General features: G+C 42.4%; 1 protein-coding gene across 9 annotated transcripts in view; it reads right to left on the bottom strand.

The window, feature by feature from the left end:
- The window catches only part of LOC116333174 (adhesion G protein-coupled receptor L3-like), a 260,507-nt gene that overhangs the window by 207,090 nt on the left and 27,209 nt on the right, over positions 1–26,208 (bottom strand). For all 9 annotated transcript variants that reach the window (XM_039609515.1, XM_039609509.1, XM_039609512.1 and 6 more), the window contains exon 2: positions 26,076–26,164. The gene's annotated coding sequence lies outside the window, so the exon portion shown is untranslated. The remainder of the gene's footprint in view (positions 1–26,075; positions 26,165–26,208) is intronic.

Raw genomic sequence — 26,208 nt, 5'->3', positions numbered from 1 at the left:
TTGTTGAGCTTCCTTAAACTAGAACCTGACCAATGTAGGACTTTTAAGTCTGATACCAATACCGATATTTGATGGTTTTAAAAAGCCGATATCTCACCGATATTACACACTTGTACCAGCAGAGGGAGATATTTTACTTCAGGCCAACATGAAAGTAATCCCGGGAAAGAATCTAAAGAGATGTTACTAGCAGATTTACATGTATATACATAGCTACCTAGCTTAATTGTTTCTGGCACAGAATGAGCCTGGAATGTACTTCATACCTTCCTTGGTCAGTAGCGACTTCTTGGCTTTCAATATATCATCTCCCCCTGCTGGTAATCCAACTTCTGCATGTATGTCGGTTTCACGCTCTAAAAGATATGATATCGGTTTGGTTTCTCATTTCCTCACTTTTTAAATTTTCATCCACTGACCATCACAGACGCTCATACGATACATCGGCAAGCGAAGGGTATCGGCCAGGAGCTAATATCGGTATATTACATCGGTCGAGATCTATTTCACAGCATCACAAACACTCAAATTAATTGTATTTTTAAAACTGACAGTGAAGGGGAAAAAAAATACTTAATGCTTTACTTTTTTCAGCCAATAAAAAGCCCTGAACCAGGTATTTGTCTACTCTACAGAGCCTCACCACAGCTCAGACACTGTTGAAAACACATGACTGAGTTAGCGTATTGCACTGGGTAACATATTCCTCCATCATCATGATCATGGGCATTGTAGTTATATTTTAAATCAATCCCTCATCATCCTTGCTGCTGTAAACTCTCTCCACAGCTGCACAAGTGTATTAGACACAGCTACAGTTCCCAACTAATGCGACATTTGTTGCTACCGGAAAATAATTTTGCTCTCTACAATGTGACTCAGTTAAACAAACAAAACAAAATCCAGTTTTCTGTTGGTATAAGGGATTGTCAGAAACTCCACTAACACTGCTACTTACAAGATTGCATCTTCGCCTATGTATTCAATTGAAAGACAAAAGCCTAAAACAGTGAAAAGAAGAAACATCCTCTGAAACGGAAACTGAAAAAATACTGTAGTGGGAGAAATTATGATTGCTGACTATGTGCATGTAATCACAACTTTAACAGTTATCGTGACAACAAATGGATAAACATAGTGCTTTCCAAACTCTACAGCCGATTTCCCTTAATCATTTGCTTTCATGTCTGCATGTAAGCATGGTGGCTCCGTGAGATGAGTTCCCCTGCCAGTTCTGCCCCGATGGCGCCTTGCGCCCCGACATATCCCGACGCCATCTACTGAGAAGCCTGAAATTTTAACAGCCCTGTCTTTGAAAAACATAGCTTTCATTCTTCTGACACATCACAGTGACTGAGTCTCTGAGGAGATGGATGATGGCAACATGTACTGCTGTGCTGCTGTTTTCTGTTGTCTAAACTGTGTGAAGAAAAGCCCACGAGCGTGAACTGCAATCATTTCTGCTCCAATCGCCGCAGCCTTATCTGCATTTAAGCGGCATCTACTCTGACCACAGATACTGCCCAAAGCTGAATTTAGGCATCAGCCCAAACACATTCCCTATGTGTGTGTGTGTGTGTGTTTCTGTACACATACATATATATATATATACACACGTGTGTGTGTGTATGTATTTCCAAGCCCTGTGCTTTAACAGTAATGTGAGCATGGGAAAGATTTCTCTGAATCATCATAATGAGAAAGAAGGTTTACAAAGGGTAATGTAATTTTATGATACCAATAGTTGCACAAATTGGATTCGGAAAATGAGGCGGGAACGATAATTAAACTCATTCCAAAGAAACAATAACATAATAAACCAGGTATAATATCACAGGATGATGTCAAGTGGTAGGCAACATTTTTAGACCCTGATACCGACTGTAGCATTTCTTCTAAATCTCACTTTCACTGCCCTTTCCATCAGATGTGTTGGAAACCTGAGCAAATCATTTCTCTCTCCCTGTTCTTTTCTCGCTTTTTTGTCTGTGCTGCCTTTGAATAACGCTGCGCTTTAATTTAGTTTCGTTAAGGGACAGCAACACGCAGGATATATCAACAACTATCCCAGCAGACGATCTGTCAAATGCACGGACCTGTCACCGCGATCGAAAGGGCACGTGTTAAGCGGAGTGACACGGAGAAATGTCCTCTGTTCAGTCTGACTCTGCGAGTCATTATTCAGATTGAAGCACACCTCGGCGATCCAGGGCCCGTATCCATGCACTGACGCTCGGCACAAATAGCGCCAATAACTCAGCGCATTTGAGCGATTTCCTCCACGCGCGTCGTCGATGACAGCTTTTTTTTGACGACCCCTTAAATATAAAGGCATGCATAAACATGCAGCACAATCGTGACTCAAATTTTATGACAACTTTATTTAAATTTGATTAAACTTAGCGCTGCTGCTTAGCACCTCAGGTATTTTAACATGGCAATTATTGCCTATGAATATGCTGTTTCTTGCTTTTAGTATTATGCAAGTGTTCCTTATGTCGGTGACTCATAATGTGGCGCGCATATACCAGAGCCAATGCAATGCACGGTGATTTCGGAAGAATTTAATAACTTGATTCGTGCTATACGCCCGCTGTAACTTTAATGGCTAATTCAGTGGTGGCACAGAAGGAGTAGGAGGGCAGAAATGAGGAAGACAGCCAGAGAGAGGCACTGGGAAGTTTATTTCTCTCTTGAAACATGAGCTGAAAGCGGCATCAGTCGCAGCGGGCGTGCACCAAATCCCAACTGACCTCATTCACACATGCAACTGGAAATGGTTTAGCCTGCCTCCATTAGTGCACACACCTGGATGAACATTAACTAAACAGATAAAACACCACTGAGTAATATCAATCAGTCAATCAATCAGACTATTTATAGAGCACTTTTCATTCAACTTGAAAACAACAACAATGGCCTGTTTTTGTACCGTTTTTTACATTTTCTTTTTTTCAGGTCTTTTCACTTGTGTAAAAATCGTTACCAGGAACAGTTACTAAGCTACTAAGCTAGTAACTGAGTAACTGCTACTAAGATAAAGATGACAACAATAGCCTCCAACCTCTGACAAACACTCGCAACCGGTCGTTTCTCCCCTAAAAAAAGTGAATGCCAGGCAGTTGCCAACTGCTATATGGATACATGTGACTGGGCCTTTAACTGTTGTAGATTTTCACAAAAGCTTCCATCTGAAATGAATGACAGTTAACGTAGGCCAAGAGGGCCCTAAGGCTTATGATGCAATTGCAGAAACCCCAAACTAGCTTAACCCTAACCCAGCAGGGATGATCAATCTGATGATCTTATGTTGTTGACAATGGTGATTTTGCAAAAAACCTGCTTTTAGGAGGGAAAACACAAATCCATCCATTCATGTATTTTCTTCTATTTATCTGATTCAGGGTTGCAGGGTAGCCGGAGACTCTCCCAGCTGTCACTGAATGAGACGTGGGGTACGCCCACACCCATGCAGTTTGAATTATTGAATAAAAAAATATCAATCGTCCAAATTTTCCAACACTGCATTAACATAGCAACATTGTGAATAGCTGTGAACTACTTGAGACATGGCAGGAACAAGAAGTCACAGAGAGCAGAAGCTTCAATTCAGGTCTGAAGTTTTGGAATAAAATTGGAGCAAAAACAAGACGCAAGTTAGGTCTTTAGGACAAGTGGAAGAGAAAGTTTTTGCATTCACAACCATATGCACAGCTAATCATGTGACTGCAATTCCGATTATAGCTTCTACTTCCAATAAGACAGGAGGACGTGATTAACAAACTCTTAGTTTCTGGGTTTACCTGTTACATTAAGAAAAAGCTCCAAACAGTTTCTAACTAATCGTTGGTTACGTTAGGATTCACTAACCTCCTGCTCATGTACTATTCCTGGGGAGGTTTGCTTGAGAAACCCAAGCAAAGACTAGTTAAGATATCATTGCATCTGCTGGGTCTGATCTTACATTTGCCTCACATCTTATATTACTATCCAAACAGTCATACAACAAACATGTTTCCATCACTTATCTTCTGGATGAATCATCATTCACAGAGGATAACAGTGTGCACAGAGTTAGTCTGTTTTAGCATCATACCTTTAATGACACACATGTATGCAGGCATAAAGAGCATATTTAAAATCCCCTTTTAACGGATTATAATGTTAGAGTGCACTTAAGTAACCTGATTACTTGGAAAAACCTGGCTATTGCAGAAATCAGATTACGTGAAATGACGTCATCCTTGACCCTGATTACCACCAACGAGCTTCTCGTTTATATAACAGATTGAAAAGACAAAAAAGAAGCTGAATGTAACCAGGTTACTTAAGTGCATGTAAACAGCGTGATTGTGAACTACATAATTTATTGTATGAAAGCAAAATGCTAGGTTTCGCAGCTGCGACTGGGCGAAGGGCTCAAGAACATCTGGTTAAAGTATCTGTATGTTTTTACTCTCTATGCTCGCCAGCTTCGAGTAGCTCACTTTCCCTCTGCACGTTTCCTGCACTAAGTGGCGCGTCAGTGCTGTGCAGCTGCAATCAAAACACACAGTGCACAAATGGCAAAGTCAGAACATGTCTTCATCCACATCTTCGACGTCTCACCACATCGACAGCCCGACCCGCACGTTGAGCACCAGGGCGACGCAGTTAAGCCGAGCCCCGAAGCTCGGCTCACGTTTCAGACCAAATTGAGTGCGATAAGCACGAATGTACAGCTGCGCTCACACGGCGGTTAAAGCGCAACAGGAAACAAGCACTAAGTGCATAGCTCGACTTTGTACAAACATGTTGACGGATAAGCTACGACCTAGACTTAAAATTTGATATTTTCCACTAAATAAATACAGCAGCGCCATTCCAGTCAAGCAAAAAAAACAAAAAACAACCCCAAATCATTTTTGTTTAATTTCTAATGATGGGTCCTATTTGAAATGATTGAAAATGAAATTATTTAGCGCCTGCAGTCTTTTTACACTGCTCCTTTATTATGCATCTGCAAAGCCATTTATCCCGTTATTGCTTTCTAATAGGGCAACATATTCTGGGTCACACTGTCGAACAGCCAGGGAGAAAAAAAGTAAATAAATAAAAAATCTTCTTCAATTAAAGCAGACAAGGCGTTCGCAATTTGTGGGTGTTAAAATCGCTTAAATATGCGTATAACGTCCCGGCTATCCGTGTGAAACTTGCCCTTCTCCTACATGAATTATAAATAACACAGACCTCGTGTTAGTGTGAAAAATGAAGCACTCAGATGAGTATAGTTTGAGGGTTCAAGGTGCCATATGGCTTCATATCAACTTTCAGCAGTGTTGTCGGTAAACTGATGGACAAAAGGATAAACTCAAGCTGTCTGTGAATGATAAAAAAAAAAAAAAAGAAGAAGAAGAAGAAGAAGTGGAAAATACTCATCAGAAGGATATCCTCGAGCTATTGCCTTCAGTATTGTAAGGTTTTGTCAAGACCTCAGTGAAGGTTACAAACACCGGCTCGTCTCTAATATATATATTTATATATACATATATATCTATAGGCCTCTTACTATTGGTTATCTCGAAGTGAAACTCACTATAAAAGACAGCTGAGTTTTCAGCGTCCTCCATCAATGTCTCTACGCAGGCTCCTATACACTGTAATAAATGGTCAGGCTCAGATCTGACAGCACAATAGATGGCTTTGAGTAAGTTGGATATCAGGCGAGGCGGCCCAAAAATAAATATTATTCTTTCTCTTAATATGTATGTATTCAAATTCCACAGCTGTGGAGGTCAGGTTATGAAAGTGAGACGTATCTGACGGGAGGCTGAAATCTGGGCAAAAAAAAAAAAAAAACAGAACTCCGGCTTTGGTGCCGCTTGTCATGACGTGTTGAGTAATATATCCCAAGGGTGCCCAAGTAAAGTACATCGATCTGTTTATCTTCGGAGGGGGGCGGGGGGAGGTATTGGCCGAGAACACTACAAGAAAACCAGTCTGAAAATCTCTCCCCCTCACCGTCCTTGATATTTCCGTGCAGAGTCCATCCCAGTTAAAAATCACTGCATTTGTTTTTAGTCTCCCCAAACAGATCTGCTTTGAAGGTCAAAAGGAAAACTGCAGTAAAACAACCTGATAGAGTTTTCTTGTGCATCATCTTGCTTTTTCTGGTCGCCTCCACAGTAGTGCCATGCAAATAACACACTCTGCTGGTTTATCGATCGGTTCCACAGATGCAAACAGCAGGTTTAAATGGAAAAGCTAAGGCCGCGTGGAGAGAAAAGTAATACGAAGTGATGAGCTCGGTCTATGTGGGAACGCTGCCCGTTTAACATGTCTTTAAGACTGCGAGAGCAGCAACATGCAGATATCATTAGAGCTCTCGTTTCTGCAAGGGGGAAATTATTAGTTGGTTGATCGCGTCGAGGTTCAGCCAGAAAGATTGATTAAATCTGTCAGATTGCATTTAGAATTAATGATCCTTGGGAGACGCGGCACATCCAAATACAGCTCGTCTTTGTTTAAAAAAAACAAAAAAAACCCCAGACTTGTCTATACAACAACAATAAAAATCATAATCACATTTTTGGATTAACGTGCCCCAGAAATTTCCTATAGCCTGAGTAAGAACTGAACAGAAACGCAGCATCTTATGTCCTTTTCCATGCTCAGTGATTGGAGACTGAAAGAACAGGCAGGGGAACCGAAATGGCTTATTATTCAATCTTACTATTTACCTCTAGAAATCTGGATAATGGTCTCCTGTCCACTAAACACAGCCTACTTTGAAATTAAAGGACAAATGCCAGATTTCCATCTTTATAGGACATCAAACAAAAGAGCCAGAAAAAATACATCCAATATCCCTCCCTATGTTCTGGCAGCAGAAATGGATTACAACATCCAAGCCATAGATTACTGAAATCCAAACCAGTGGACAATGCAGTGGAAAAAACACGTCGAGCCAGGATTATGGGGAATCAGAGGCATGGAAAGTAGAATGTATGGACAAAGAAAAGAAGAGAGGTTCACAGTAATCGGAGTTTATTTACATCATCCTCGTCTTCGTTACAGTAAAAATAGAGCACTTTCTCCGGGGATTCGGAATGACAATGTTCCTTTTTGGTTTTACACCAGAGGATCTTTTTCCTGTGAGCATTACGTGCTGGAAATAACTCCTCAGGTGAGAGCCCTTAGGGACACATCCGGAGGAAGTGGGCTGCTATCATAACCAGCTCGTCTCCAAATACTTCATCTGAGAAGCTGACTTCTTGAGGAGGTGGTGGAAAAAGTGCCTTCCAAAGTATTATTTTCATACAGTGTAGTAGCCCTCTCCCAACGGGAGAGAACAGTGAGCTCAAGAGAACAACTAAAATAAATTTATATGAGCTGGACAATGAAAGCCCAATATAGTCTCTAAAGTGTGCTTTGGTTCAAAGTTTAGGTAAAGATATAAATAAAGTTTTCTCTCTTCCTTGCGGTCGTTTTATGTCCAAGCTGACGTGCATCTATTTAGTTAAAAGCACAGAAAAGGCCGGGGCCATTTTTCAAAAATTGATGACGGCCTTGCATAAATTATGCAAACTTTTGTCCTTGTGCCAAGCAGTGCATCTACTGAATAATAATTACAAAAGGGACTTGGGGATTCGAGTATGCTGAATATGAAACACATGCCAGTGTCCCCCCGTCTTCGCTGTCCAAATCAGGGGAAAAGGAGACAAGGGTGCATAATGAAAAGTGCCAGGCGTGACGTAACTTTTGCTTTCTTTCCTTTTATGCTTGATGTCTCTCAAATGCAAACTGCTCTGCGGTTCAGCCCAACGCTTTCAACATTTAAGCCACAGCCTCCCTAGATACGCTCCTAAAATCATCTCTCCGATAGACACCAATTACATCTCTAGCCTGGCATGTAAATTAATAATCAGTTCCTTTAATGTCATGTTAAGAGGCTTAGATCATGGCTGGACATTTACAAAAAGTTAGCGCAGTTTCTTTTTCTTTACATGTTTTTTTGGTTTCCTACACTGGAGTTTAACGGTTTGAAGATGAGGTTGTAAAGATGAAGTTTATGAACAGAAATCTAGAACTGTATGCCGAACATCTGGCTTTAACAACACTCAAATATAATCCAATATAATTTTAAATGAAAAGCAAGCATTTTTATAACAACACATATGATACATACAGTGGCTTGCAAAAGTATTCGGCCCCCTTGAACTTTTCCACATTTTGTCACATTACAGCCACAAACATGAATCAATTTTATTGGAATTCCACATGAAAGACCAATACAAAGTGGTGTACACGTGAGAAGTGGAACGGAAATCATACATGATTCCAAACATTTTTTACAAATAAATAACTGAAAAGTGGGGTGTGCGTAATTATTCAGCCCCCTGAGTCAATACTTTGTAGAACCACCTTTTGCTGCAATTACAGCTGCCAGTCTTTTAGGGTATGTCTCTACCAGCTTTGCACATCTACAGACTGAAATCCTTGCCCATTCTTCTTTGCAAAACAGCTCCACAATTGCCCTGTGACAGCCTCAGAGGTTGTCTAAGAGAATGTTGGGAGCAACAACACCATGAAGTCCAAAGAACACACCAGACAGGTCAGGGATAAAGTTATTGAGAAATTTAAAGCAGGCTTAGGCTACAAAAAGATTTCCCAAGCCTTGAACATCCCACGGAGCACTGTTCAAGCCATCATTCAGAAATGGAAGGAGTATGGCACAACTGTAAACCTACCAAGACAAGGCCGTCCACCTAAACTCACAGGCCGAACAAGGAGAGCGCTGATCAGAAATGCAGCCAAGAGGCCCATGGTGACTCTGGACGAGCTGCAGAGATCTACAGCTCAGGTGGGGAATCTGTCCATAGGACAACTATTAGTCGTGCACTGCACAAAGTTGGCCTTTATGGAAGAGTGGCAAGAAGAAAGCCATTGTTAACAGAAAACCATGAGAAGTCCCGCTTGCAGTTTGCCACAAGCCATGTGGGGGACACAGCAAACATGTGGAAGAAGGTGCTCTGGTCAGATGAAACCAAAATGGAACTTTTGGCCAAAATGCAAAAGCGCTATGTGTGGCGGAAAACTACCACTGCACATCACTCTGAACACACCATCCCCACTGTCAAATATGGTGGTGGCAGCATCATGCTCTGGGGTGCTTCTCTTCAGCAGGGACAGGGAAGCTGGTCAGACTTGATGGGAAGATGGATGGAGCCAAATACAGGGCAATCTTGGAAGAAAACCTCTTGGAGTCTGCAAAAGACTTGAGACTGGGGCGGAGGTTCACCTTCCAGCAGGACAACGACCCTAAACATAAAGCCAGGGCAACAATGGAATGGTTTAAAACAAAACATATCCATGTGTTAGAATGGCCCAGTCAAAGTCCAGATCTAAATCCAATCGAGAATCTGTGGCAAGATCTGAAAACTGCTGTTCACAACCGCTGTCCATCTAATCTGACTGAGCTGGAGCTGTTTTGCAAAGAAGAATGGGCAAGAATTTCAGTCTCTAGATGTGCAAAGCTGGTAGAGACATACCCTAAAAGACTGGCAGCTGTAATTGCAGCAAAAGGTGGTTCTACAAAGTATTGACTCAGGGGCTGAATAATTACGCACACCCACTTTTCAGTTATTTATTTGTAAAAATGTTTGGAATCATGTATGATTTTGCTCCACTTCTCACATGTACACCACTTTGTATTGGTCTTTCATGTGGAATTCCAATAAAATTGATTCATGTTTGTGGCTGTAATGTGACAAAATGTGGAAAAGTTCAAGGGGGCCGAATACTTTTGCAAGCCACTGTATATGCACATGATGTATATTAGACACTGCTTTGGCATGAGGGAGCGCGGGCAGATACTGAAACTAACAGTGCATCCGCACTAATCTGTTTTTTGGCTAAAATCAAAGCCCTGGCATGAACAAAGCAGCAGAAGGACAGTTGTTGGTGATTTGATATGCTAATGCAATTACCTTATTTGCTAATCTGGTGTTCCCCCGTTCACCACCCCATCCTGCTTTGGCAAGGCAAAGGTGTCCAATTTCAGATGAATCCAACCCCCCCCCTTTTTTTGTACGTGAAAGTAGAGAGCGGTGTGTTGTGCGCCTCATTAGTTAAACAGCTTCCTTTTCTTTGTTTGAGTCACTTTGAAGCTCTGATTGTCGACAGATTTTGGCCTTCGATTCCTTTCTTCCAACGACGTGCTTTCGCAGTTTATTCAGCCTCTATTGCTGGCGGCTGAGTAACTGAATTTTGTGTTGAATTAAGTTTTTCTGTTTGTAATTTTCCCCCACTACAATGCCCGCTGTACACTCACTGCACACTTTGTTAGATGCAGCTGTTCAACTGCTCATTGATGCAAATATCTAACCCACAAATCACATGGCAGGAAGACACAGTCGAGACAGCATGCTGAAGATCAAACCGAGCATCAGAACGGGGAAGAGAGATGATTTAAGTGACTTTGAACGTGGCATCATTGTTGGTGCCAGACAGGCTGAGCTGAGTATTTCAGAAACTGCTGATCTACTGGGATTTTCCCACACAGCCATCTCTAGGGTTTACAGAGAATGGTCTGAAAAAGAGGAAATATCCAGTGAGCTGTAGTTCTCTGGGAGAAAAAGCCATGTTGATGCTAGAGAATAGCCAGACTGCTTTGACCTGACTGCAAGACAACAATAACACAACTAACAGCTTGTTACAATCAAAGTATGCAGAAGAGCATCTCTTCCAGCAGCAGAAGACCACACCGGGTGCCACTCTTCTCTGAGAAACTGAGGGTACAGTCCACACGGGCTCAACAAAATTGGACAACAGAGGATTATAAAGAAGTTGCCTGGTCTAACTGACAAATCTGCAGCAACTGTGTGATGCAATAGGGTGTCAATATGGACCGAAATGTCTGGAGGTTTCCAGCACAAATGTATGGCGCCACGTTAGGCTCATATCGGGACGTCACTGGCAGTAAGAGCTACGAAGGCTATGCTGTGACGATGAGGAGGGAAGCACAGAAGTGTAGGGGATGAATCAGGACGGAGCTGCCGTGGGTGCGTTGGTAATCTCACCCCCAACTGGTAACAGCAGATGGCCGCCCCTCCCTGAGGGCTGGTTTCACTGGAGGTTTCGTCCAGCTAAAAGGGAGTTTTTCCTTCCCACTGTCGCCAAGTGCTTGCTCATAGAGGGTCATCTGATTGTTCGAGTTTTCTCTGTATCATTGTCTTTATCTTGCAATATAAAGAGCCTTGAGGCAACTGCTGTTGTGATTTGGCTCTATATATAAAACTGAACTGAACTGAATTGAATGCATGTTGTCCCTTTGGTATTCGGCAACTTTCAGTACATTAAAAGCACTCCATAACAAAATGTAGCCAGTTTAGCATTTCTTTATGCTAATAAAGCTAACCTGATCTAAGTGGCAGCTTTTCATTTACCAAAGAGTAATAAATAAATAACTCAATAAATGAATAAATAATAACTACATCTTTTAATCTAAATGTCAACAAGAAAACTAATAAGCGCACGTAACAAAAAAATTAAACTATTCCTTTTAAATTAGAAATTACATATCTCAGCGGACTGATCTAATAAGGAATTTCCTCTGTGTTCTCGGTAGCTGCCTTGTTAATAGATGTGATAACTGCACTTTTGATTTGAATACATTCCCCTCCTTGGCCATCTCCGTGAATACCAAATGAATTTACTGGATAAATTAGCATGCATGTTTTGTGAACAGCATTTTCTTTTGTTTAATTCCGCTGGCGATCTGTTTCATTGTGGCGATGGGGGGGGTGGGGTGGGGTAGGCGTGGTTGATTGATTTATGGAAATCCACTCTGTGCCGATGACATTTGTCAGGCTGTTATATCAATAGCATTTCTGACAGAAACAATAACCACCCCACCATTACAGACAGACCAAAATTATGACAAACACGAGGCAGCGTTACGCACAGGGAGATTTAATTACGCAAAAAAGAGCTTTCACAATATGCATTTGCACGTCAGGTCTCTGTAACTCAAGACTTTTTTGTCTTCATTCTCCCTGTCTCAAAAAAAGAAGTGATTACAAAGTAAAGAGGGACTGACGTGCTTTAAGCGCACGCGCGCGCACACACGCACGCACAAGGCCTGCACACATCTGCTCGTCAGTGAGCCTGTTGGAAACTGTCACATGCCTGGCAGGTTCTTTAACTTGGGCAGATGGTGCAGTGCAATTAGGCCCACCAAATCTTTCAATCAATCTCCTGTACGCCATATGAAGAATCTGGACCTGAGCTGGCAGTTTCTGTTAAACCAATGTGCTTGTCCACTTTGTATTCCGCTGGCTACTTTTTCCAAATTGTCTCTATTCTCGCTGAAACCCATTCCTGTCCCTCCCTGCTCCTGATACGGCCCGTATAGTTTCTTTGTTTTCCCTCATTTTCTGCAAGCGACAATAACTCCCCTTTCTTTAATAATTTTCCTCACATAGTTCTCTACTCTTGCGAGGTCTAATCCTCCGCAGCCGAGGCACACACACAAACAATTTTTCTCTATCCGTCTCTGCCCTCTCTCTCGGCTTGTTTAACCAATGGCCTGAATACAAGACTGTACTGTAGACAATAGGCAAGCGCAAGTGTTTCATTCACACCCAATTACTGTGAAAGGGATTTTTCTGGCCAGAAATTCACAGAGGAGCACAATGAGAGTGTCAGAGAGGAACAAGATATCCCTGGCGTTTCGCGTTCTGTCCCATGTTCCGCACACAAAGGAGAAGAAAAGCGATCTGGTGTATCCGACACCAGCGAGAGCCATTAGCAGGAAGCCGCTTAAATAAGGATAGCTCTAACTGAAGTGCTAACAGAGAAGGGAAACATCTGCTGCTCGAGCTGGGCCCTCGTTGGCCCCGAGGAGTCCGCCTTTGATCAGCGGCCCTCGCAGCCACCTTGCTACAAGAGCGCAGATGAAACAGCCTCTCAAACACACGCGGAGAGAGAGGGCGCGAGAGAAACGCGGCCACAGTGACAGAAATGCAAACATGCAAACAATCAGGGTTAAAGCTTCGCGGAGGCGCAGACAGACCCTGGGACGGGTTTCGAAATTCAGGTATTATCTTAAAAATCTGCAGCATCACTGGTGTACTGTTTCAGGGCGGAGGGGAAATATAAAGTTGCTCAACTACTTTCTTTCCTCCTGCATAAGAAAAAAAAAAAGACACATAGTCTTTTACAGGGGAAGCAAGAGAGCCAAACACCTCACTCAAGAGCGGGCCAGACGCCACCTTTGGACTGCCAATCCCGCTGTTGTATTTCCCCCACCTGTGACGGGAAGATGATTCACTAGGCCTGCCAGACTGCATCTAGGGACTGTGTGTACTGGGGCGTGCTCACTGCCAGCACAGACAGAGGGGAGGAAAAAAAAAACCCCCAAAAAACAAAAAAAATAACCCAAACCCACCACCTTCTCGGCTGCACTGTGACCTGAAAAAAGCAGTTGATAAAATAATGCGGAATGTGAGCTGGTGTATCATACTCTACCCAGTCGGGGTGTAACAATTCACCAGTTCAAATCAAGGCATCGGGCCAAGTGATTATGATATGGCAGACAGGAGGAAATCTGGGTCTTGTACACGGGCAGAATGAAATAAAAATCGCAGTCGCCCTGCATGAACACACCAGCTGCACCACAAATGCGATATCAGAATTATAGATTAAATTGGATTTTTTTTTTTTAAACAAGAGCATGTATATGTAATTTTAAGGTCCATATTTTTAGCTGTGGAACCCACGCTCCACCTGTGCCGCTTTCCTCTCTGAATACAAATATGGCGCTGAGGCGGCTCTGCTTTGCTGATGCAAATGGAATGCTAGTTATAACCGGGGTACACGTGATTTGACAATGGATTTACAGCCTCTCAAAGGTATTCAAACAACACGCACAACAGTGCGTTTCTGCAAAATACTTTTCCTTCCCTTGCATTACCTCCAGTCACGCTTTTCTAGAATTTTTATATTCGTCGTGCTTTTATTTATGTTGCACGCGCTGGCATTTCAAATAACTCTACGGTAGGATGAATGAAGGTAATTTTTTTAAAGGTGTTTTTACAGGCTAGAGCAAACTTTATAAAAGTATGCAGTTCTTTCAACAAGATATTGGACAAATTGTTGAAGAAAAATTCAATACTGCAGCCCCCATAACATTGTTAAACCGTAAAAAAGTTAAAGGATACTTGCTACACCACTTAGCAAAACCCATATTTTTATTCGTGAACTCTACCAGAGTAGCTTTGCATGACTGACAAAAATAATCTTTATTTATCTTACACTGAGGCTCGGCACAACCTCTCACATCATCCCCGTTGTAAACACGCTTATATAGCTCCCTTCAGCATTCCTTTAAGCCAGCTTTTTTCTGATTGGCTGCCCCTCATAAATGGAAGGATGACTATATTAGGAATATCTGCTCTTATGGACACCACAGAGATTTAACAGGAAAGGATATAACAGTCTATAACAGCAAGGTAATTCTTGGACAATAAATAGGACTATATTAAATTTAACCAATGCTGATTGTTTTTAGCTTAGATCTAAGTGTCATAGAATTTAAATTACATTTATCCAGCTACATGACACTACCTGGTCCATTAAATGGAAGAAAATCCTGGCAGTAGAATTATAAAGGCCACAGGAGTTCAAAAGTCACAATGCGGTGACTTGTGCACAAGCTCCAGAATTTCCAGGTGGTCATTACTCTAACGTAGATAACATCCTGAGGGTCATGCCTGTTCTAATTCCTAATTAACTGGCCAGAACAGAGGTCGTGGTGGGCAGTGACCCTGACCAGGAAACAGGACCAGTTTGTGTCTCAGGGCACTGCTTTTTACTCGGGTTTGGAAACGCTCACTCCCTCCTTTAATGTCTTTACTGTAGCGAGTGTCGTGAAACTGTCAGAACAGAGTCATGCTTTGAAAAAGACGGCGTAACCCCCCCCCCCCCAGAAGTCCACACTGCAAACAACCGTGGACTAAGGGGTAACCGCAGTTAAAAGCTTCATGCGAGATTCTGTTTGTTTTGTGCGTGCCATTCATCAGTCAACCAGAAATAAAAAGGGCACAAACACAACAGATGAATAATTCCTGACTTCATGGCTAATCTCGGGTAAAGCTGCGTACCTATCAGTGGTATGTTTCTACGCTGCCTCCGAGATTAGTCATGTGTACACTTGCAGTGCACATGCATACTGGGGCATTACCAGCACTTGTAGAGAATACAAAAGAGGTGACTACATGTCTGTGTTTGCTGTGGGGAGATCAGGCGTGCCCTCTACGTTACAACACAGGCCACCTGCAGTCTGGGAAAATAGCTTTCTAGAGGGAATTAGAGGATTGTGAGGAATGAACAAGACAGACATGAGTAACCCGGCCCAATATACTACTTATCTACAAGCTTATATTTCACAAAGGAGGCAGATAAGCTAATACATGCCGGCGCAAGGGAGAAAAAGAGTAGAAATTAGACTGGCGAGCGCGGAGGGTGGGGAGCGAGGGCGAAGAAAACGTACCCAGGTCGAGAACCGTATAAGAGCGGTCAGTTGCGAAAGAGCCCGGATGCTTTGAATCACTGCAGAACAGTTAACCATTGACTAGAGGGACTCATAGCATGAGATCCATGTCATTCGTGGTTATTCTATTCCAGAGACCATGAAAACAAAGCATAAAGCCGTTATTAAGGCCTCCACCTGCCCTGGGCAGTGAATGCAAGACTAATCAATAAGAAAGAAAGGTATTGTGGTTTGTCTTAGAGGTCAGGATATTTTATGTTGGTGTGCACCGACCTGTGCGTGTTTGAATATAGATAAGATTATCCTGTTCTCTTTGAGGTAGGTGGTCTGGATTGCAGAGGCAGGCGTCATGTTGCAAGTATTCAAGTGTAATGGTGAAGGAAGGACTCTGATGCAACTCACATTCTGTCATCGTTCTTGCTTCTTATCTTACTGATTAGTAATCATTAACTTTATAAACCTGGACTTGAGTGTGTAATATATTTACCTTTATGTGATAACGTCATGTAGCAGGTCAGGGGAAGTTGTGCAAAAGGGTACGTTAGACTATATATTTTAATATTTATGCTCTAAAATCGAGCATTAAACTTATATTTTTATTATTTATAGCAGCTATTCTGTTTGCATAGGTTTTTTCCCCTCATCTTTTCTGTCCATTGACGTCTACCACAACATCTTTGTTTGACACTACCAGCAAGTGCTGCCAAGATCCAACCCAACATTGGTTTTGATATTATTATCGTTATTTCCTTTTAAATTTGTATTTGATTAAAGGTACTAGTACATGCCTTTTTCTTGATCCTGACAAACTGAAACACACTAACAGCACTCAAAAAAATAGCTGTGGTAGTTTGTTTAGATGTAATAAAAGGTTCATTTTAGCCTGTTGCTAGGTGGCTGCTAGGCATCTATAATTCAGCTTTTGTGGATATATGTAATGTCACTGTTGTGCAATGAAAACAAAATGCTTTTATGAGGTGCTGTAGATGCACAAAAGCTAAAATCAGGTCATTTTAATCCAATGCTAGGCAGTCGGCTGCGAGGCAATGTGATGGCGTCATAATGCATCATGCATAATTCAGCTTTTGCATATATGCTGTGGTGGTGAAATAAAAATGATACTATGCTTTTGCAAAGGTGATGTTGGTATCTAAACGTTAAAAATTGTTCATTCTAACACATTGCTAGGTGGATACTAGGTAACATGATGACATCATAAAATCTGATATAAGAAGCTTCAGGGGCCTAAGATGTACCTGTGTGCCAAGTTTGGTTACTCAACTCCTGACGCCCCCCGACCTTTTTTTGCGCCACGGACCAGTTTTTGTCCGACAATATTTTCATGGAAAAAATTCTTCAAACACGATAAGATTTATTCATAACACACAGGAAAAGACCCAGGGAAACCGAGTTAACAATAAAAACGGTTTAAAAAATAACAATAAAAACTGGTAAAAACCCTGAAAACCATAAATTTCACACCCAAGCCTCAACTCTCGCGGCCCAGTACCAAATGACTCCGGTCCGTAGCCCGGGGATTGAGAACCGCTGCTCTAACAGGAGATCACAGTCAGAGAAACAAACAACCGAACACGTTAAATGTGTGATAGTAAGACACATATTTGTGCTTGACTGCTATAACAGTGGAATTTTACAACTTTGGGAAACCAAAAGTATATCTTGTGTTTTCTTTTATCCACATGATAAAAATATATTAAATTGTGATTAACATTTTTATTAAGTAAGCTATCTAATAATCAAAAGCCAGGCACAAGCTAGCTAGAGCTTTTTGAAAATTGACACTTTGGAGCTTTTCCTTTTGCTGCATCCCTGATTTGATTTCACACAACTATTTCCCCCAATTTCCTGACATTTTAGAAGTATAATGGCGCGTGTTAGTTATAGTCCTGTGCAAAATTACAGCCGATTTTGTCTGATCGCTCTGTGGAGTTGTCTGGATTGTGGAAAACGGCACCGAGTTAAGCACAGCGCATGTCATGTTTGAACACTTCACAATAAGCCGCAAGTGACAAAAATTGAACTTCAATCGTCAAGTACCACAATTCCATTCCCCGGTGTATATTACGCAATTATCCGCAGCGCCAGGAAACAAATCCCATTGACTTGATTCCTATTTAATTATTCTACTTGAAAATCCTTTCTGCTCCCTCTTTTTCTCTGAACCTGAGAGAAAGAGGAAACCACTTTACCCAATACAAAAAAAAAGAAAATAAAAAATCCCCCCTCTATCTGAGAATTGCATTTCTCCTAGCTTGTCAGTTTCCATTCACAAGAACCCACCTTCAGCACTTATTTTATTTAAACTTTAGCAAATGTGGCACAAAACACAATAGGGGTTTCGGGTGGTAAAATAATTACCTAAATACAGTGTGACAGGGGAGGTTGATTCATTCTGTAGAAAACACTGCCTGTTGAGAGGAAAAAGTGTTGACAGAGTCGCGAGAGACAGTAAAATGGAAGGAGGAATAATGAGAGAGACACAGAGAGGGGCAGCGTACAGTTCCCGTCACCAAACAAAACACTACATATTTCTTTGAAAGACAAAGTGTTAAGTTAGGCTACTCTGCGCTCTGTCAATAGCGACGTTTATCATAGGCCCAGCCGCGGTCTATATATTGATTAAACCATCCGTCACTTAAACTCTACAAGACATTATTTCTAATTAAAAAGTAAGTCATAAATTTTGGGCTTTATTGCCAGGCCGGGGCTGTAAATAAAACTCAAGGGAGGGCAGAAACGGATCGCAGCCCCTATCAACGGTTTTAGAGCCACCGTAAAAAGGACAGACGGGTGCGACGGCACCTTCGGGATCCTCGCGTGGAGGGCGGCGTCCCGACTAAACAGATGCAAATCAATAATTCCTCTTCGCTTGTAGGGGGTATTTTTTATAAGACAGGTGCTTCCTCACAGAGGAGCACCCCATGCATATGGGGAACAAATTAAATTTTCACAAGCTACCTGGGAATATGTAAACAAACGAAAACCAAAGAAGAAAGGATTCCATTCCAAGCACTTGAAAATGATGTATGATCATAGGAGGTCATGAAAGCGTATGAGGCGCTCCATCCCACGACAGAGTTGGCCAGCAGGCTGGCAGCGAACGCGGGCTCCCATTATCTATCCGTGTCTCCATTTTCCTCAGCTAAACAACAATTTTGCTGCCAAAATATGCAGTCGCATGACATTATTTAATGATCCCTGATGACAAAGAGGCCATTAGTACACCTACACCGCAGCCAAAGCTCCCGGTGTTGGACGGGACCGCACTGGCTCAGTCAAAGCAGAGGACACTTCACTTTTGACAACTTCTGATTACCTCAGTGCGCGCGCAAGTTGTCAGGCGGTGAACTCCCCTGACAGCCGGTTGCAGTTGCAGAGCGGTGGTTATTTTTTGACAGGCACAGAAGGATGTCTGATTTCACAGGTACTGACCGAAGGGAGGGAGGGAGAGAGGAAATGGAGGGAATTGGGCGATGGAAATGAAGAAAAGGCATGTCGCGGGCTCCACGGCTGACAAAGGGAAGCATGTGCAATCATTATTCATCCCCTTCTCTCTCCTGGGCTGCTTTAAAAAAAAAAAAAAAATCATTTATTGTTTTTTTTAATACCTGCCAAAGTGGGAGCAGTGCTGACCACACGAGCGCTTTTTTCACTGTGACTTTTTGATAATGGAAAAGCTGTTGGATCATATTTGCCTAAATGATGGCCAGACAAGGGTTTTTTTTTCTTTGTTTTGTTTTTTTTTCCCCCAAAGTGAAAGAAGAGGCCTCGGTTTTGGTGAGAAACAGAACGAGAGAATCGCCCTCCGGGGGGAAGCGAGAACTAATGAGTGAGCTAAAAAGGACAAGATGGAGTGATCCTCTATAAAAAGACTAGCAGTAATCTCTTCCTCTCCTCCCTCTCCTCTAGCCTTAATGTCCTAAGAGATCTTGGCTCCTCCATAAAGCCTGCTGCCTCCACACATCAAACAGAGCTGATTAGAACAGCACACCTTTGCTGGAATTGAAGCTTTTGGATAGGGTGCAGCAGAAGTTCAAGGGAGAACGAGTGCTACGAAAACCAGAAGGCGAAGGAAAAAGGCTCTTGAGGTTAGTTAGATACACCTGAGTAACAAATAAAGAGTATAAAGAGTGGCTTTGAATGTAGGCCAGTTGTTGCTTTGCTACAGTATATCAAATGGGATAATGGCAGGCCCCCCCTACCCCCTAGAGGTGCAAGCTATGCATGAATCTAATAGCAATCAACAGATCGTCCTGTTCATTTAAATCAGCTTGAGCGGTCACAGCGAGGAGCTGGGCGATACATGGGCACAGTGGGGAAGCCGAGGAGAGGAAGGGCTGGCAGAAGATGATGGAGCGAAACCACTGAGCTGCTGTGTGAGCTCGCTGTCAGGGCTGTTGTTTTATTAAGACACCCAAACTGTCAGGCTGGGTATCAGGAGAGCGACCAGGCACATGACAAGACACTTTCACTAACATCCCTGTGACCCCCCCTTTCTCCTTACTGAAAATAGCCCCGTCCAAATTTAATGCTCTCTCTGTCAGACCTGGGTGGGCACCGATGCTGAAGGGACTTTTACTTTTACCAATCATGAAAAGTAAAACACTCACCTGCAAAGCCCTGTGGGACTGTGGAGGTGGGCTGTGACGTGCAATAGCTAAGTGGGTATGTAGGGGTGGAGAGATGGAATGGAAAAGAGGAAGTGTTATCTCAGAAATCCCTCCACTAAACAGACACACAGGGTTAAGGGAAGAGGTCAACAGTGTGGGAAATGTGTTCTTTCACTTTCTTACTGAGTTAGCATTAGCATTAGCATGTTTAGCATTTAGCATTAGCACTGACTTTAAGTGGAATATAAAAAAAACAGAAAATAGAAAAAACAGCATGACTCAACCTGTCCACAAATAACATAATCAGTTTATCGGGACCTTTAAAGCTCTTTTTTTAAAATATAGATATTATATTTTTGACAGATAAAATAGCATAACCCAAACTTGCTTAACAGCAGTTATGCTAGCCTAGCTAGCTGGGCAGTTATTTCCTGAAATACTTCAGTTAGCGTGTGCTAAATTCACAAATCCTGCTTCTTACACTTCTATAAGCATCAAAACAAGACATAACATAATTAATAAATCCAAAATAATAATTCTCCTCTTCTTTCCCACCTTTGTGTTATAGCTATGCTAACCTACAGTCACTGGACACTTTATATCTGTTCAACCAAACGCAAATATCTAATCAGCCAATCACATGGCGGCTCAATGCATTTAAGAGTGTAGATGTGCTCGAGACCACCTGCTGAAGTTCAAACTGAGCATCAGAATGGGGAAGAAATTTAGGCGATTTAAATGGCTCTGAATGTGGTGTGGTTGTGCCGGATGGATCAAAAATTCCTGATCTACTGTGATTTTCCCGTACAACCATCTCTAGCGTTACAGAGAATGGTCGGAAAAACAGAAGATATCCAGTGAGCGATAGTTCTCTTTGTTGATGCTAGAGGTCAGAGGAGAAAATCAGACGGCAACAGCAACTCAAAAAAACACTCGTTACAATGACAATGTGCATCCCCCAAGGTCTCCGGTTTGTGCCTTATCGTACCAAATGAGCATGACTTAAGCAAAACATGTTGCCGACTATGTGATTCAAGCTGGATAACGCACCGTCTCAAAGCTCAGTTCATCTCAAACCGGTTTCTTGAATGTGACAATGAGTTTACTGTACTCAAATAACCTCCACAGTCATCAGATCTAAATCCAATAGAGCACCTTTGGGATGTGGAGGAATGCAAGATTTGTACAATGTGTGTGCTGGCAACAAATATACAGCACCTGTTTTGTTATCATGTCAACAAAATCTCAAAGGAATGTCTCTAGCATGACAGGGTGTCCAACCCAGCGCTAACAAGGTGTACCTAATATTGTCCCTGATATTTCCTCAAGTGCTTGCCTTTTCTTTTAAGCACTAAAACTTTTAAACTAAATGCAGCTATTGATTTGTGTTAAACTCTTCTTTGAGAGCTATATTTATTCTGTACCGTTGATACCAAATTTTGCAGGCGTTACAGATGCATGGAGAAATCATAGATGGCATTACCATGATAATGCAGTTCAAGAGAGCGACGAATTGACAATGAAGACATGAATATTGTATTGGAATAGATGGGCGTTGGAGCTATATATAGTGCAGTGTCACAGTAAGCACCACATAAAGCACAGGTACATGCACATACAGCGCGCAGACACATTCCAGGTGACATAACACTGAATAATTACGGTTACATCCGCTCGATGTGTCCTTGTGTGGAGTTTTATTACGCAAGTTTACCCTCAGCTATAAACAAATGGCTTAAAACTGCCTGCCCCTTACTGATTGTGAGAGTAATTAGAGTATGAGACTGTTAACACATGCTCTCAAAGAGAAATTATCATGTATGACCTCAACAGCAGAATGGAAACTTTTTTTTTGGAGTTCTCTCTGCAAAAAACGTTCACCTCGAAAACACGCCATCTTTGATGATTCTAATAGCATATTAGCTATTGGACACAAATTTGCTTGAGGTTAAAATCAATAATCATCACATCAACATAAAGAAATGACTAAGCAGCCTTTTCATAAAGCTGCGGGAGCACTTTCACATCAGGTCCCCCTCGCACCCCACCACCCACTGGGAAAAAATGACCACAAACACGTCATAATAAATCTATCCCCCAGCAAGGTGCGGTTGTCTTGACAACAACAATTTTCACGGAGGGTCATCATTATCAGCCGTGCACTACACCAAACAATGTGTGCCTTTTAAATAATTTGGTCATTTAGAGGGTTTCGATGCTGTCTGGTATCCTCGGAGCAGCCTGCTTCTGGCCTGACCATAGTTGCCCCAAGTAACAGGACACGAAAAACAAAGACGTGCAAAGTCAACTACCTCTGGATAGGATTCAAATTCAAGAACACTGCTGACATTGGCCGAAAGGATTTCACTGCCTTTCCATTCAAATGACCTGTTTTGCATCATTTCAACAAGTCCAGGCAGGATCACGCTATGAAAACAAACGGCAGGGCTTTAAGATAACAGAACCAAAAACCTGGCGGGGCTAAAGTCATCTCTGGCCACTGTGGTCAAAGTAACCTGAATTGTTGATGCTAAAGGAAGCCATTTTGGCTATGCAAAGCACTGCAGACAGACACGGAACTTCAACTCTCTAACAGGCTAAAAAGAACTTTTGTTGCTCTGCAGCTTTGAAGATGTTCAGATAAAAATGGGGTCTATTATATTCATTTCCAGCTCTAGACTTGTATTCTTGGACTCACCCAGAGTACCTCTATTAACCACATAAAAAAAATCCTTGCTAATCTTTAAGCAGCACCTTAAAGGTCGCCTTGTGTCTGCAACAAGCCATTTCCCCTCGTCTCTTTAAGGCTCCCTGTCCCACAAACTTTTCGCTGATTGGCTGCTCCTTGTCGGGTTTTCGTAAACACAACCTGGTGCTCGTGGGCATTGAAACTCTTTGTCTTGACATTGTGGATGTCCGGAAACAAACTATAAACTTAGGACACAGTTTGGCGATATAACGGTAGTTACACTTTGCGTTCTGATACCTCAATCTTGCTCTTTACAGATGGAAGAGCCGTGCTCTGAAGTGAATAAACAAACAAATAACCTGAGATCACCATATAAGGAAATCCTGTGCCTCTGACATCAATCAGACCCAAGAGTAGAAAAAAAAGCACCTGAAACTGAGTGTTAAGCACAGTCTAAAGCAAGAGCATCCGAGCATTTGGCTGACAGGTTTGTAACAGCACATGCATCAGAGAAAAAGGAAGTACAATTGGTCTACTTCAGGATTCTTCTCGCGTATTAGCTTGAAAAATATCCTTCTGCCAAATGACACTTGTTTGTAAATCAAACATTTTTTTAAAGCCCCACAAAGTTATTGCCTTCAAGTGAATTAAACGTAATCGGCAGTGACCACAAATCAGGCAAAAAAAAGGTACATCAAACGAAGGTCGTAATTCCACGTCAGAGTGCATTAGGACGTTTATCATCAAAGCGATGCCTAGCTTTTAATTCATTTGACATCTTTCAGCACTAATACAGTATCTGATTTCTGAGGAGCACTGGTACACAGTCACACAGCGTGACATCTGAAGGAAAGCAGCGGGTTACAGGACAAGTCCCTGAAATATGTTTCTACACAGAACAGAGACCAGGGCCATTATGTCTGTACCAGATTTTCACTTCATATCTAAAACCACAAGCCAGCAGCATGCATAAGTACCGCCTGCTGCTCTCAATGTTATTCAAATGACAGCACAATTCTATTTTCACCTTGCAACTAATGTGGCCATTACTCCTATGTCAGCAACATTTACTGCCCTTCCCTTTATGCTGGATATGCTAGAAAATGGGAAAATTAATTCTGGAGCAAAAAATGGGGGGTGGATTATCCTGCAATGTGTGTGTAGCTGCTGGGATTAAGCTCAAATAAAACAGTAGTTCCCCTCTAAAAACTCCCATCCCAGCAACTCTCACAAAACAGCCACACGGAGAATATGAGGCCCTGTGGTCTTATCAAAAAGGTGATATGACACATTTTCCCCACTGTGCCGCTTTTTATGCCTTGATCATGTTGAATGCGATGTCACAAAATAGCATAAAAACATCAACGGGGGCCTGAAAAGCAACGTAAACAGTGTACACACCAAAAAAAAAGAAAGAAATGGAAATAGAAAGGCAAGTGCACTGCCAAAAGGAAGTTGTTAGGAGAAAGAGGAAAGGAGGGGTGTCTACACCGAGTCAGATGAAGGGGAAACAGGGTAGATGGATGTGGCGGTGTGTGTTTGTGTGTGGAAGAGTGTGTGTGTATGAGTGAGGGAGAAGGGGAAGTCGGCAGGCAAACCTATCATCCACGGAGCCCACCAGTAAACTCTGCAGGGCAAACAATCTCCCTAATTGAATTCAATCCAGGCTCACCGCAGGAGGCACCGAGGCTAGTGGATCCATTCAATATGAAGAGGGTTGCTTGGAGGTGGCGGCAGTGGAGAGAAGTGTGTGTGTGTGTGTGTGTGTGTGTGTGATGACGGGATGAAGAGGGGAGGGCTGGTATGGCAAGTGACACAGGAAAGGGAAAGAAGATAACTACAAGAAGCAGAGAGCAAACACAAGGGCTGCAGGAGACAACAACGGCAAACAGACGGGGAGAGGAGACAGGAGCCCGGCGCAAGGAAGGTTCTTGTGGTTAAGAGTCAGCGGTGAGGGGGTGCGGGGGAGCAACAGGCTCGAGGCGTGGAGAAATGGAAGCCAGCTGCGCTTTTGCATGATTACACCGAAAACATCATTTGCATCAGGGAATGAAATCCAAACACGCTCCGTAGATACGTATGGTTACCGACCAAAAAGGAAAAAACAAAAAACAAAAAAACCACCCTCCTCGCCGCCGCCGGCACAAATTAGAGGCCTAACAGTGGTGTCCCACAGATTTGCATATGAAGATGAGCACCTATCATGAATCATTTTCATAAACATCCTATTGCGCACACAGTACAAGCCCAATTGGCCCACATGAATGCTCTCCATTACTGTGCTGTGCTGGGTGGGGCTGGTGGTGGTGGTGGGGGTGTATGGGTTGCAGACTTAATCTGGGTTGCGCTGCATATTCATGACTTGCACTGAGTCATTTTTACGCCCATTTGTACGGTGGGCCTGAGAGTTCAAACGCACTGCAACTGAAGAAAACACCAGCAACTAGAAAAATGCTAAAGACAACAGAAGTAGGAAAAATAAAATCTCACAAAATAAAAGTGTTTTTGGGGAGACGATAGTGTGACGGACCAGCTGCAAAAACGATAGCAACCAAATCATGGGAAGGATTCCACTGAGACACCCTTAAAAGAAGTGGGATTCGCCGGTGTAAGCGATAAGAAGATGCAATGGTAACGTGTGTTTTAATGAATATATTATCAAGTTAGGTTTGCTGTCCGCCAAATTTAGGTTACTCGTTTCGGTTTGCTTACGGTAGCTTTTAATAGCATTAGCTAACTTCTTCTCCAGACAACGTGATTGGTCCGTTGTGATGTTGATCCCGGACCAACATTATTTTGATGATAACGCAGGGATATCATTCATATAATACTGTAGCTACATGTTTGCCATTAGCCATTTACTGTTAGCTTTTCTCTTCCACAGCCTGTCGTTCATCCCAACTTCCTCCCCTCGCCTTTAGCCAATCACGGCTAATGACTGCCCCTCCTGTGCCTAGGCTTCTTCCTATTAGAAGGGAGTTTTTCCTTGCCACTGTCGCCAAGTCTGACTTATTGTAGGGTCTTTACCTGACAGTATTATAGAGTCCCTTGAGGTAACTGTTGTTGAATTGAATTTGTGACTTTTTTGTGTGCTTTTGCAGCATTTTTTTTTTTTTCCGATTTGCTGGTGTTTTTCTTAAGCTGCAGTGCGTCTGAACTCTCAGGGCCACCATACATTTACAGTCTGATGCTGTCAGAAATGCTGATAAAAAGTGTACAATACCTCAGTTTAAGAGAGGAGAGCAGTCCTTGAGTGCTGCTGCTGAACAAATCCCGTATATCACATTCCAGATAGGGAAAGCACGTCCTGTCCTGGAAGAGAACACAAAAGTTAGAGCAGGGCATACTTATGTTAG

This window comes from Oreochromis aureus, linkage group 3, assembly GCF_013358895.1.
Source record: "Oreochromis aureus strain Israel breed Guangdong linkage group 3, ZZ_aureus, whole genome shotgun sequence".
NCBI classification, from domain to species: domain Eukaryota; kingdom Metazoa; phylum Chordata; class Actinopteri; order Cichliformes; family Cichlidae; genus Oreochromis; species Oreochromis aureus.
The sequence above is the reverse complement of the archived record's forward strand: the minus strand, read 5'-3'. Positions and strand labels throughout refer to the sequence as shown.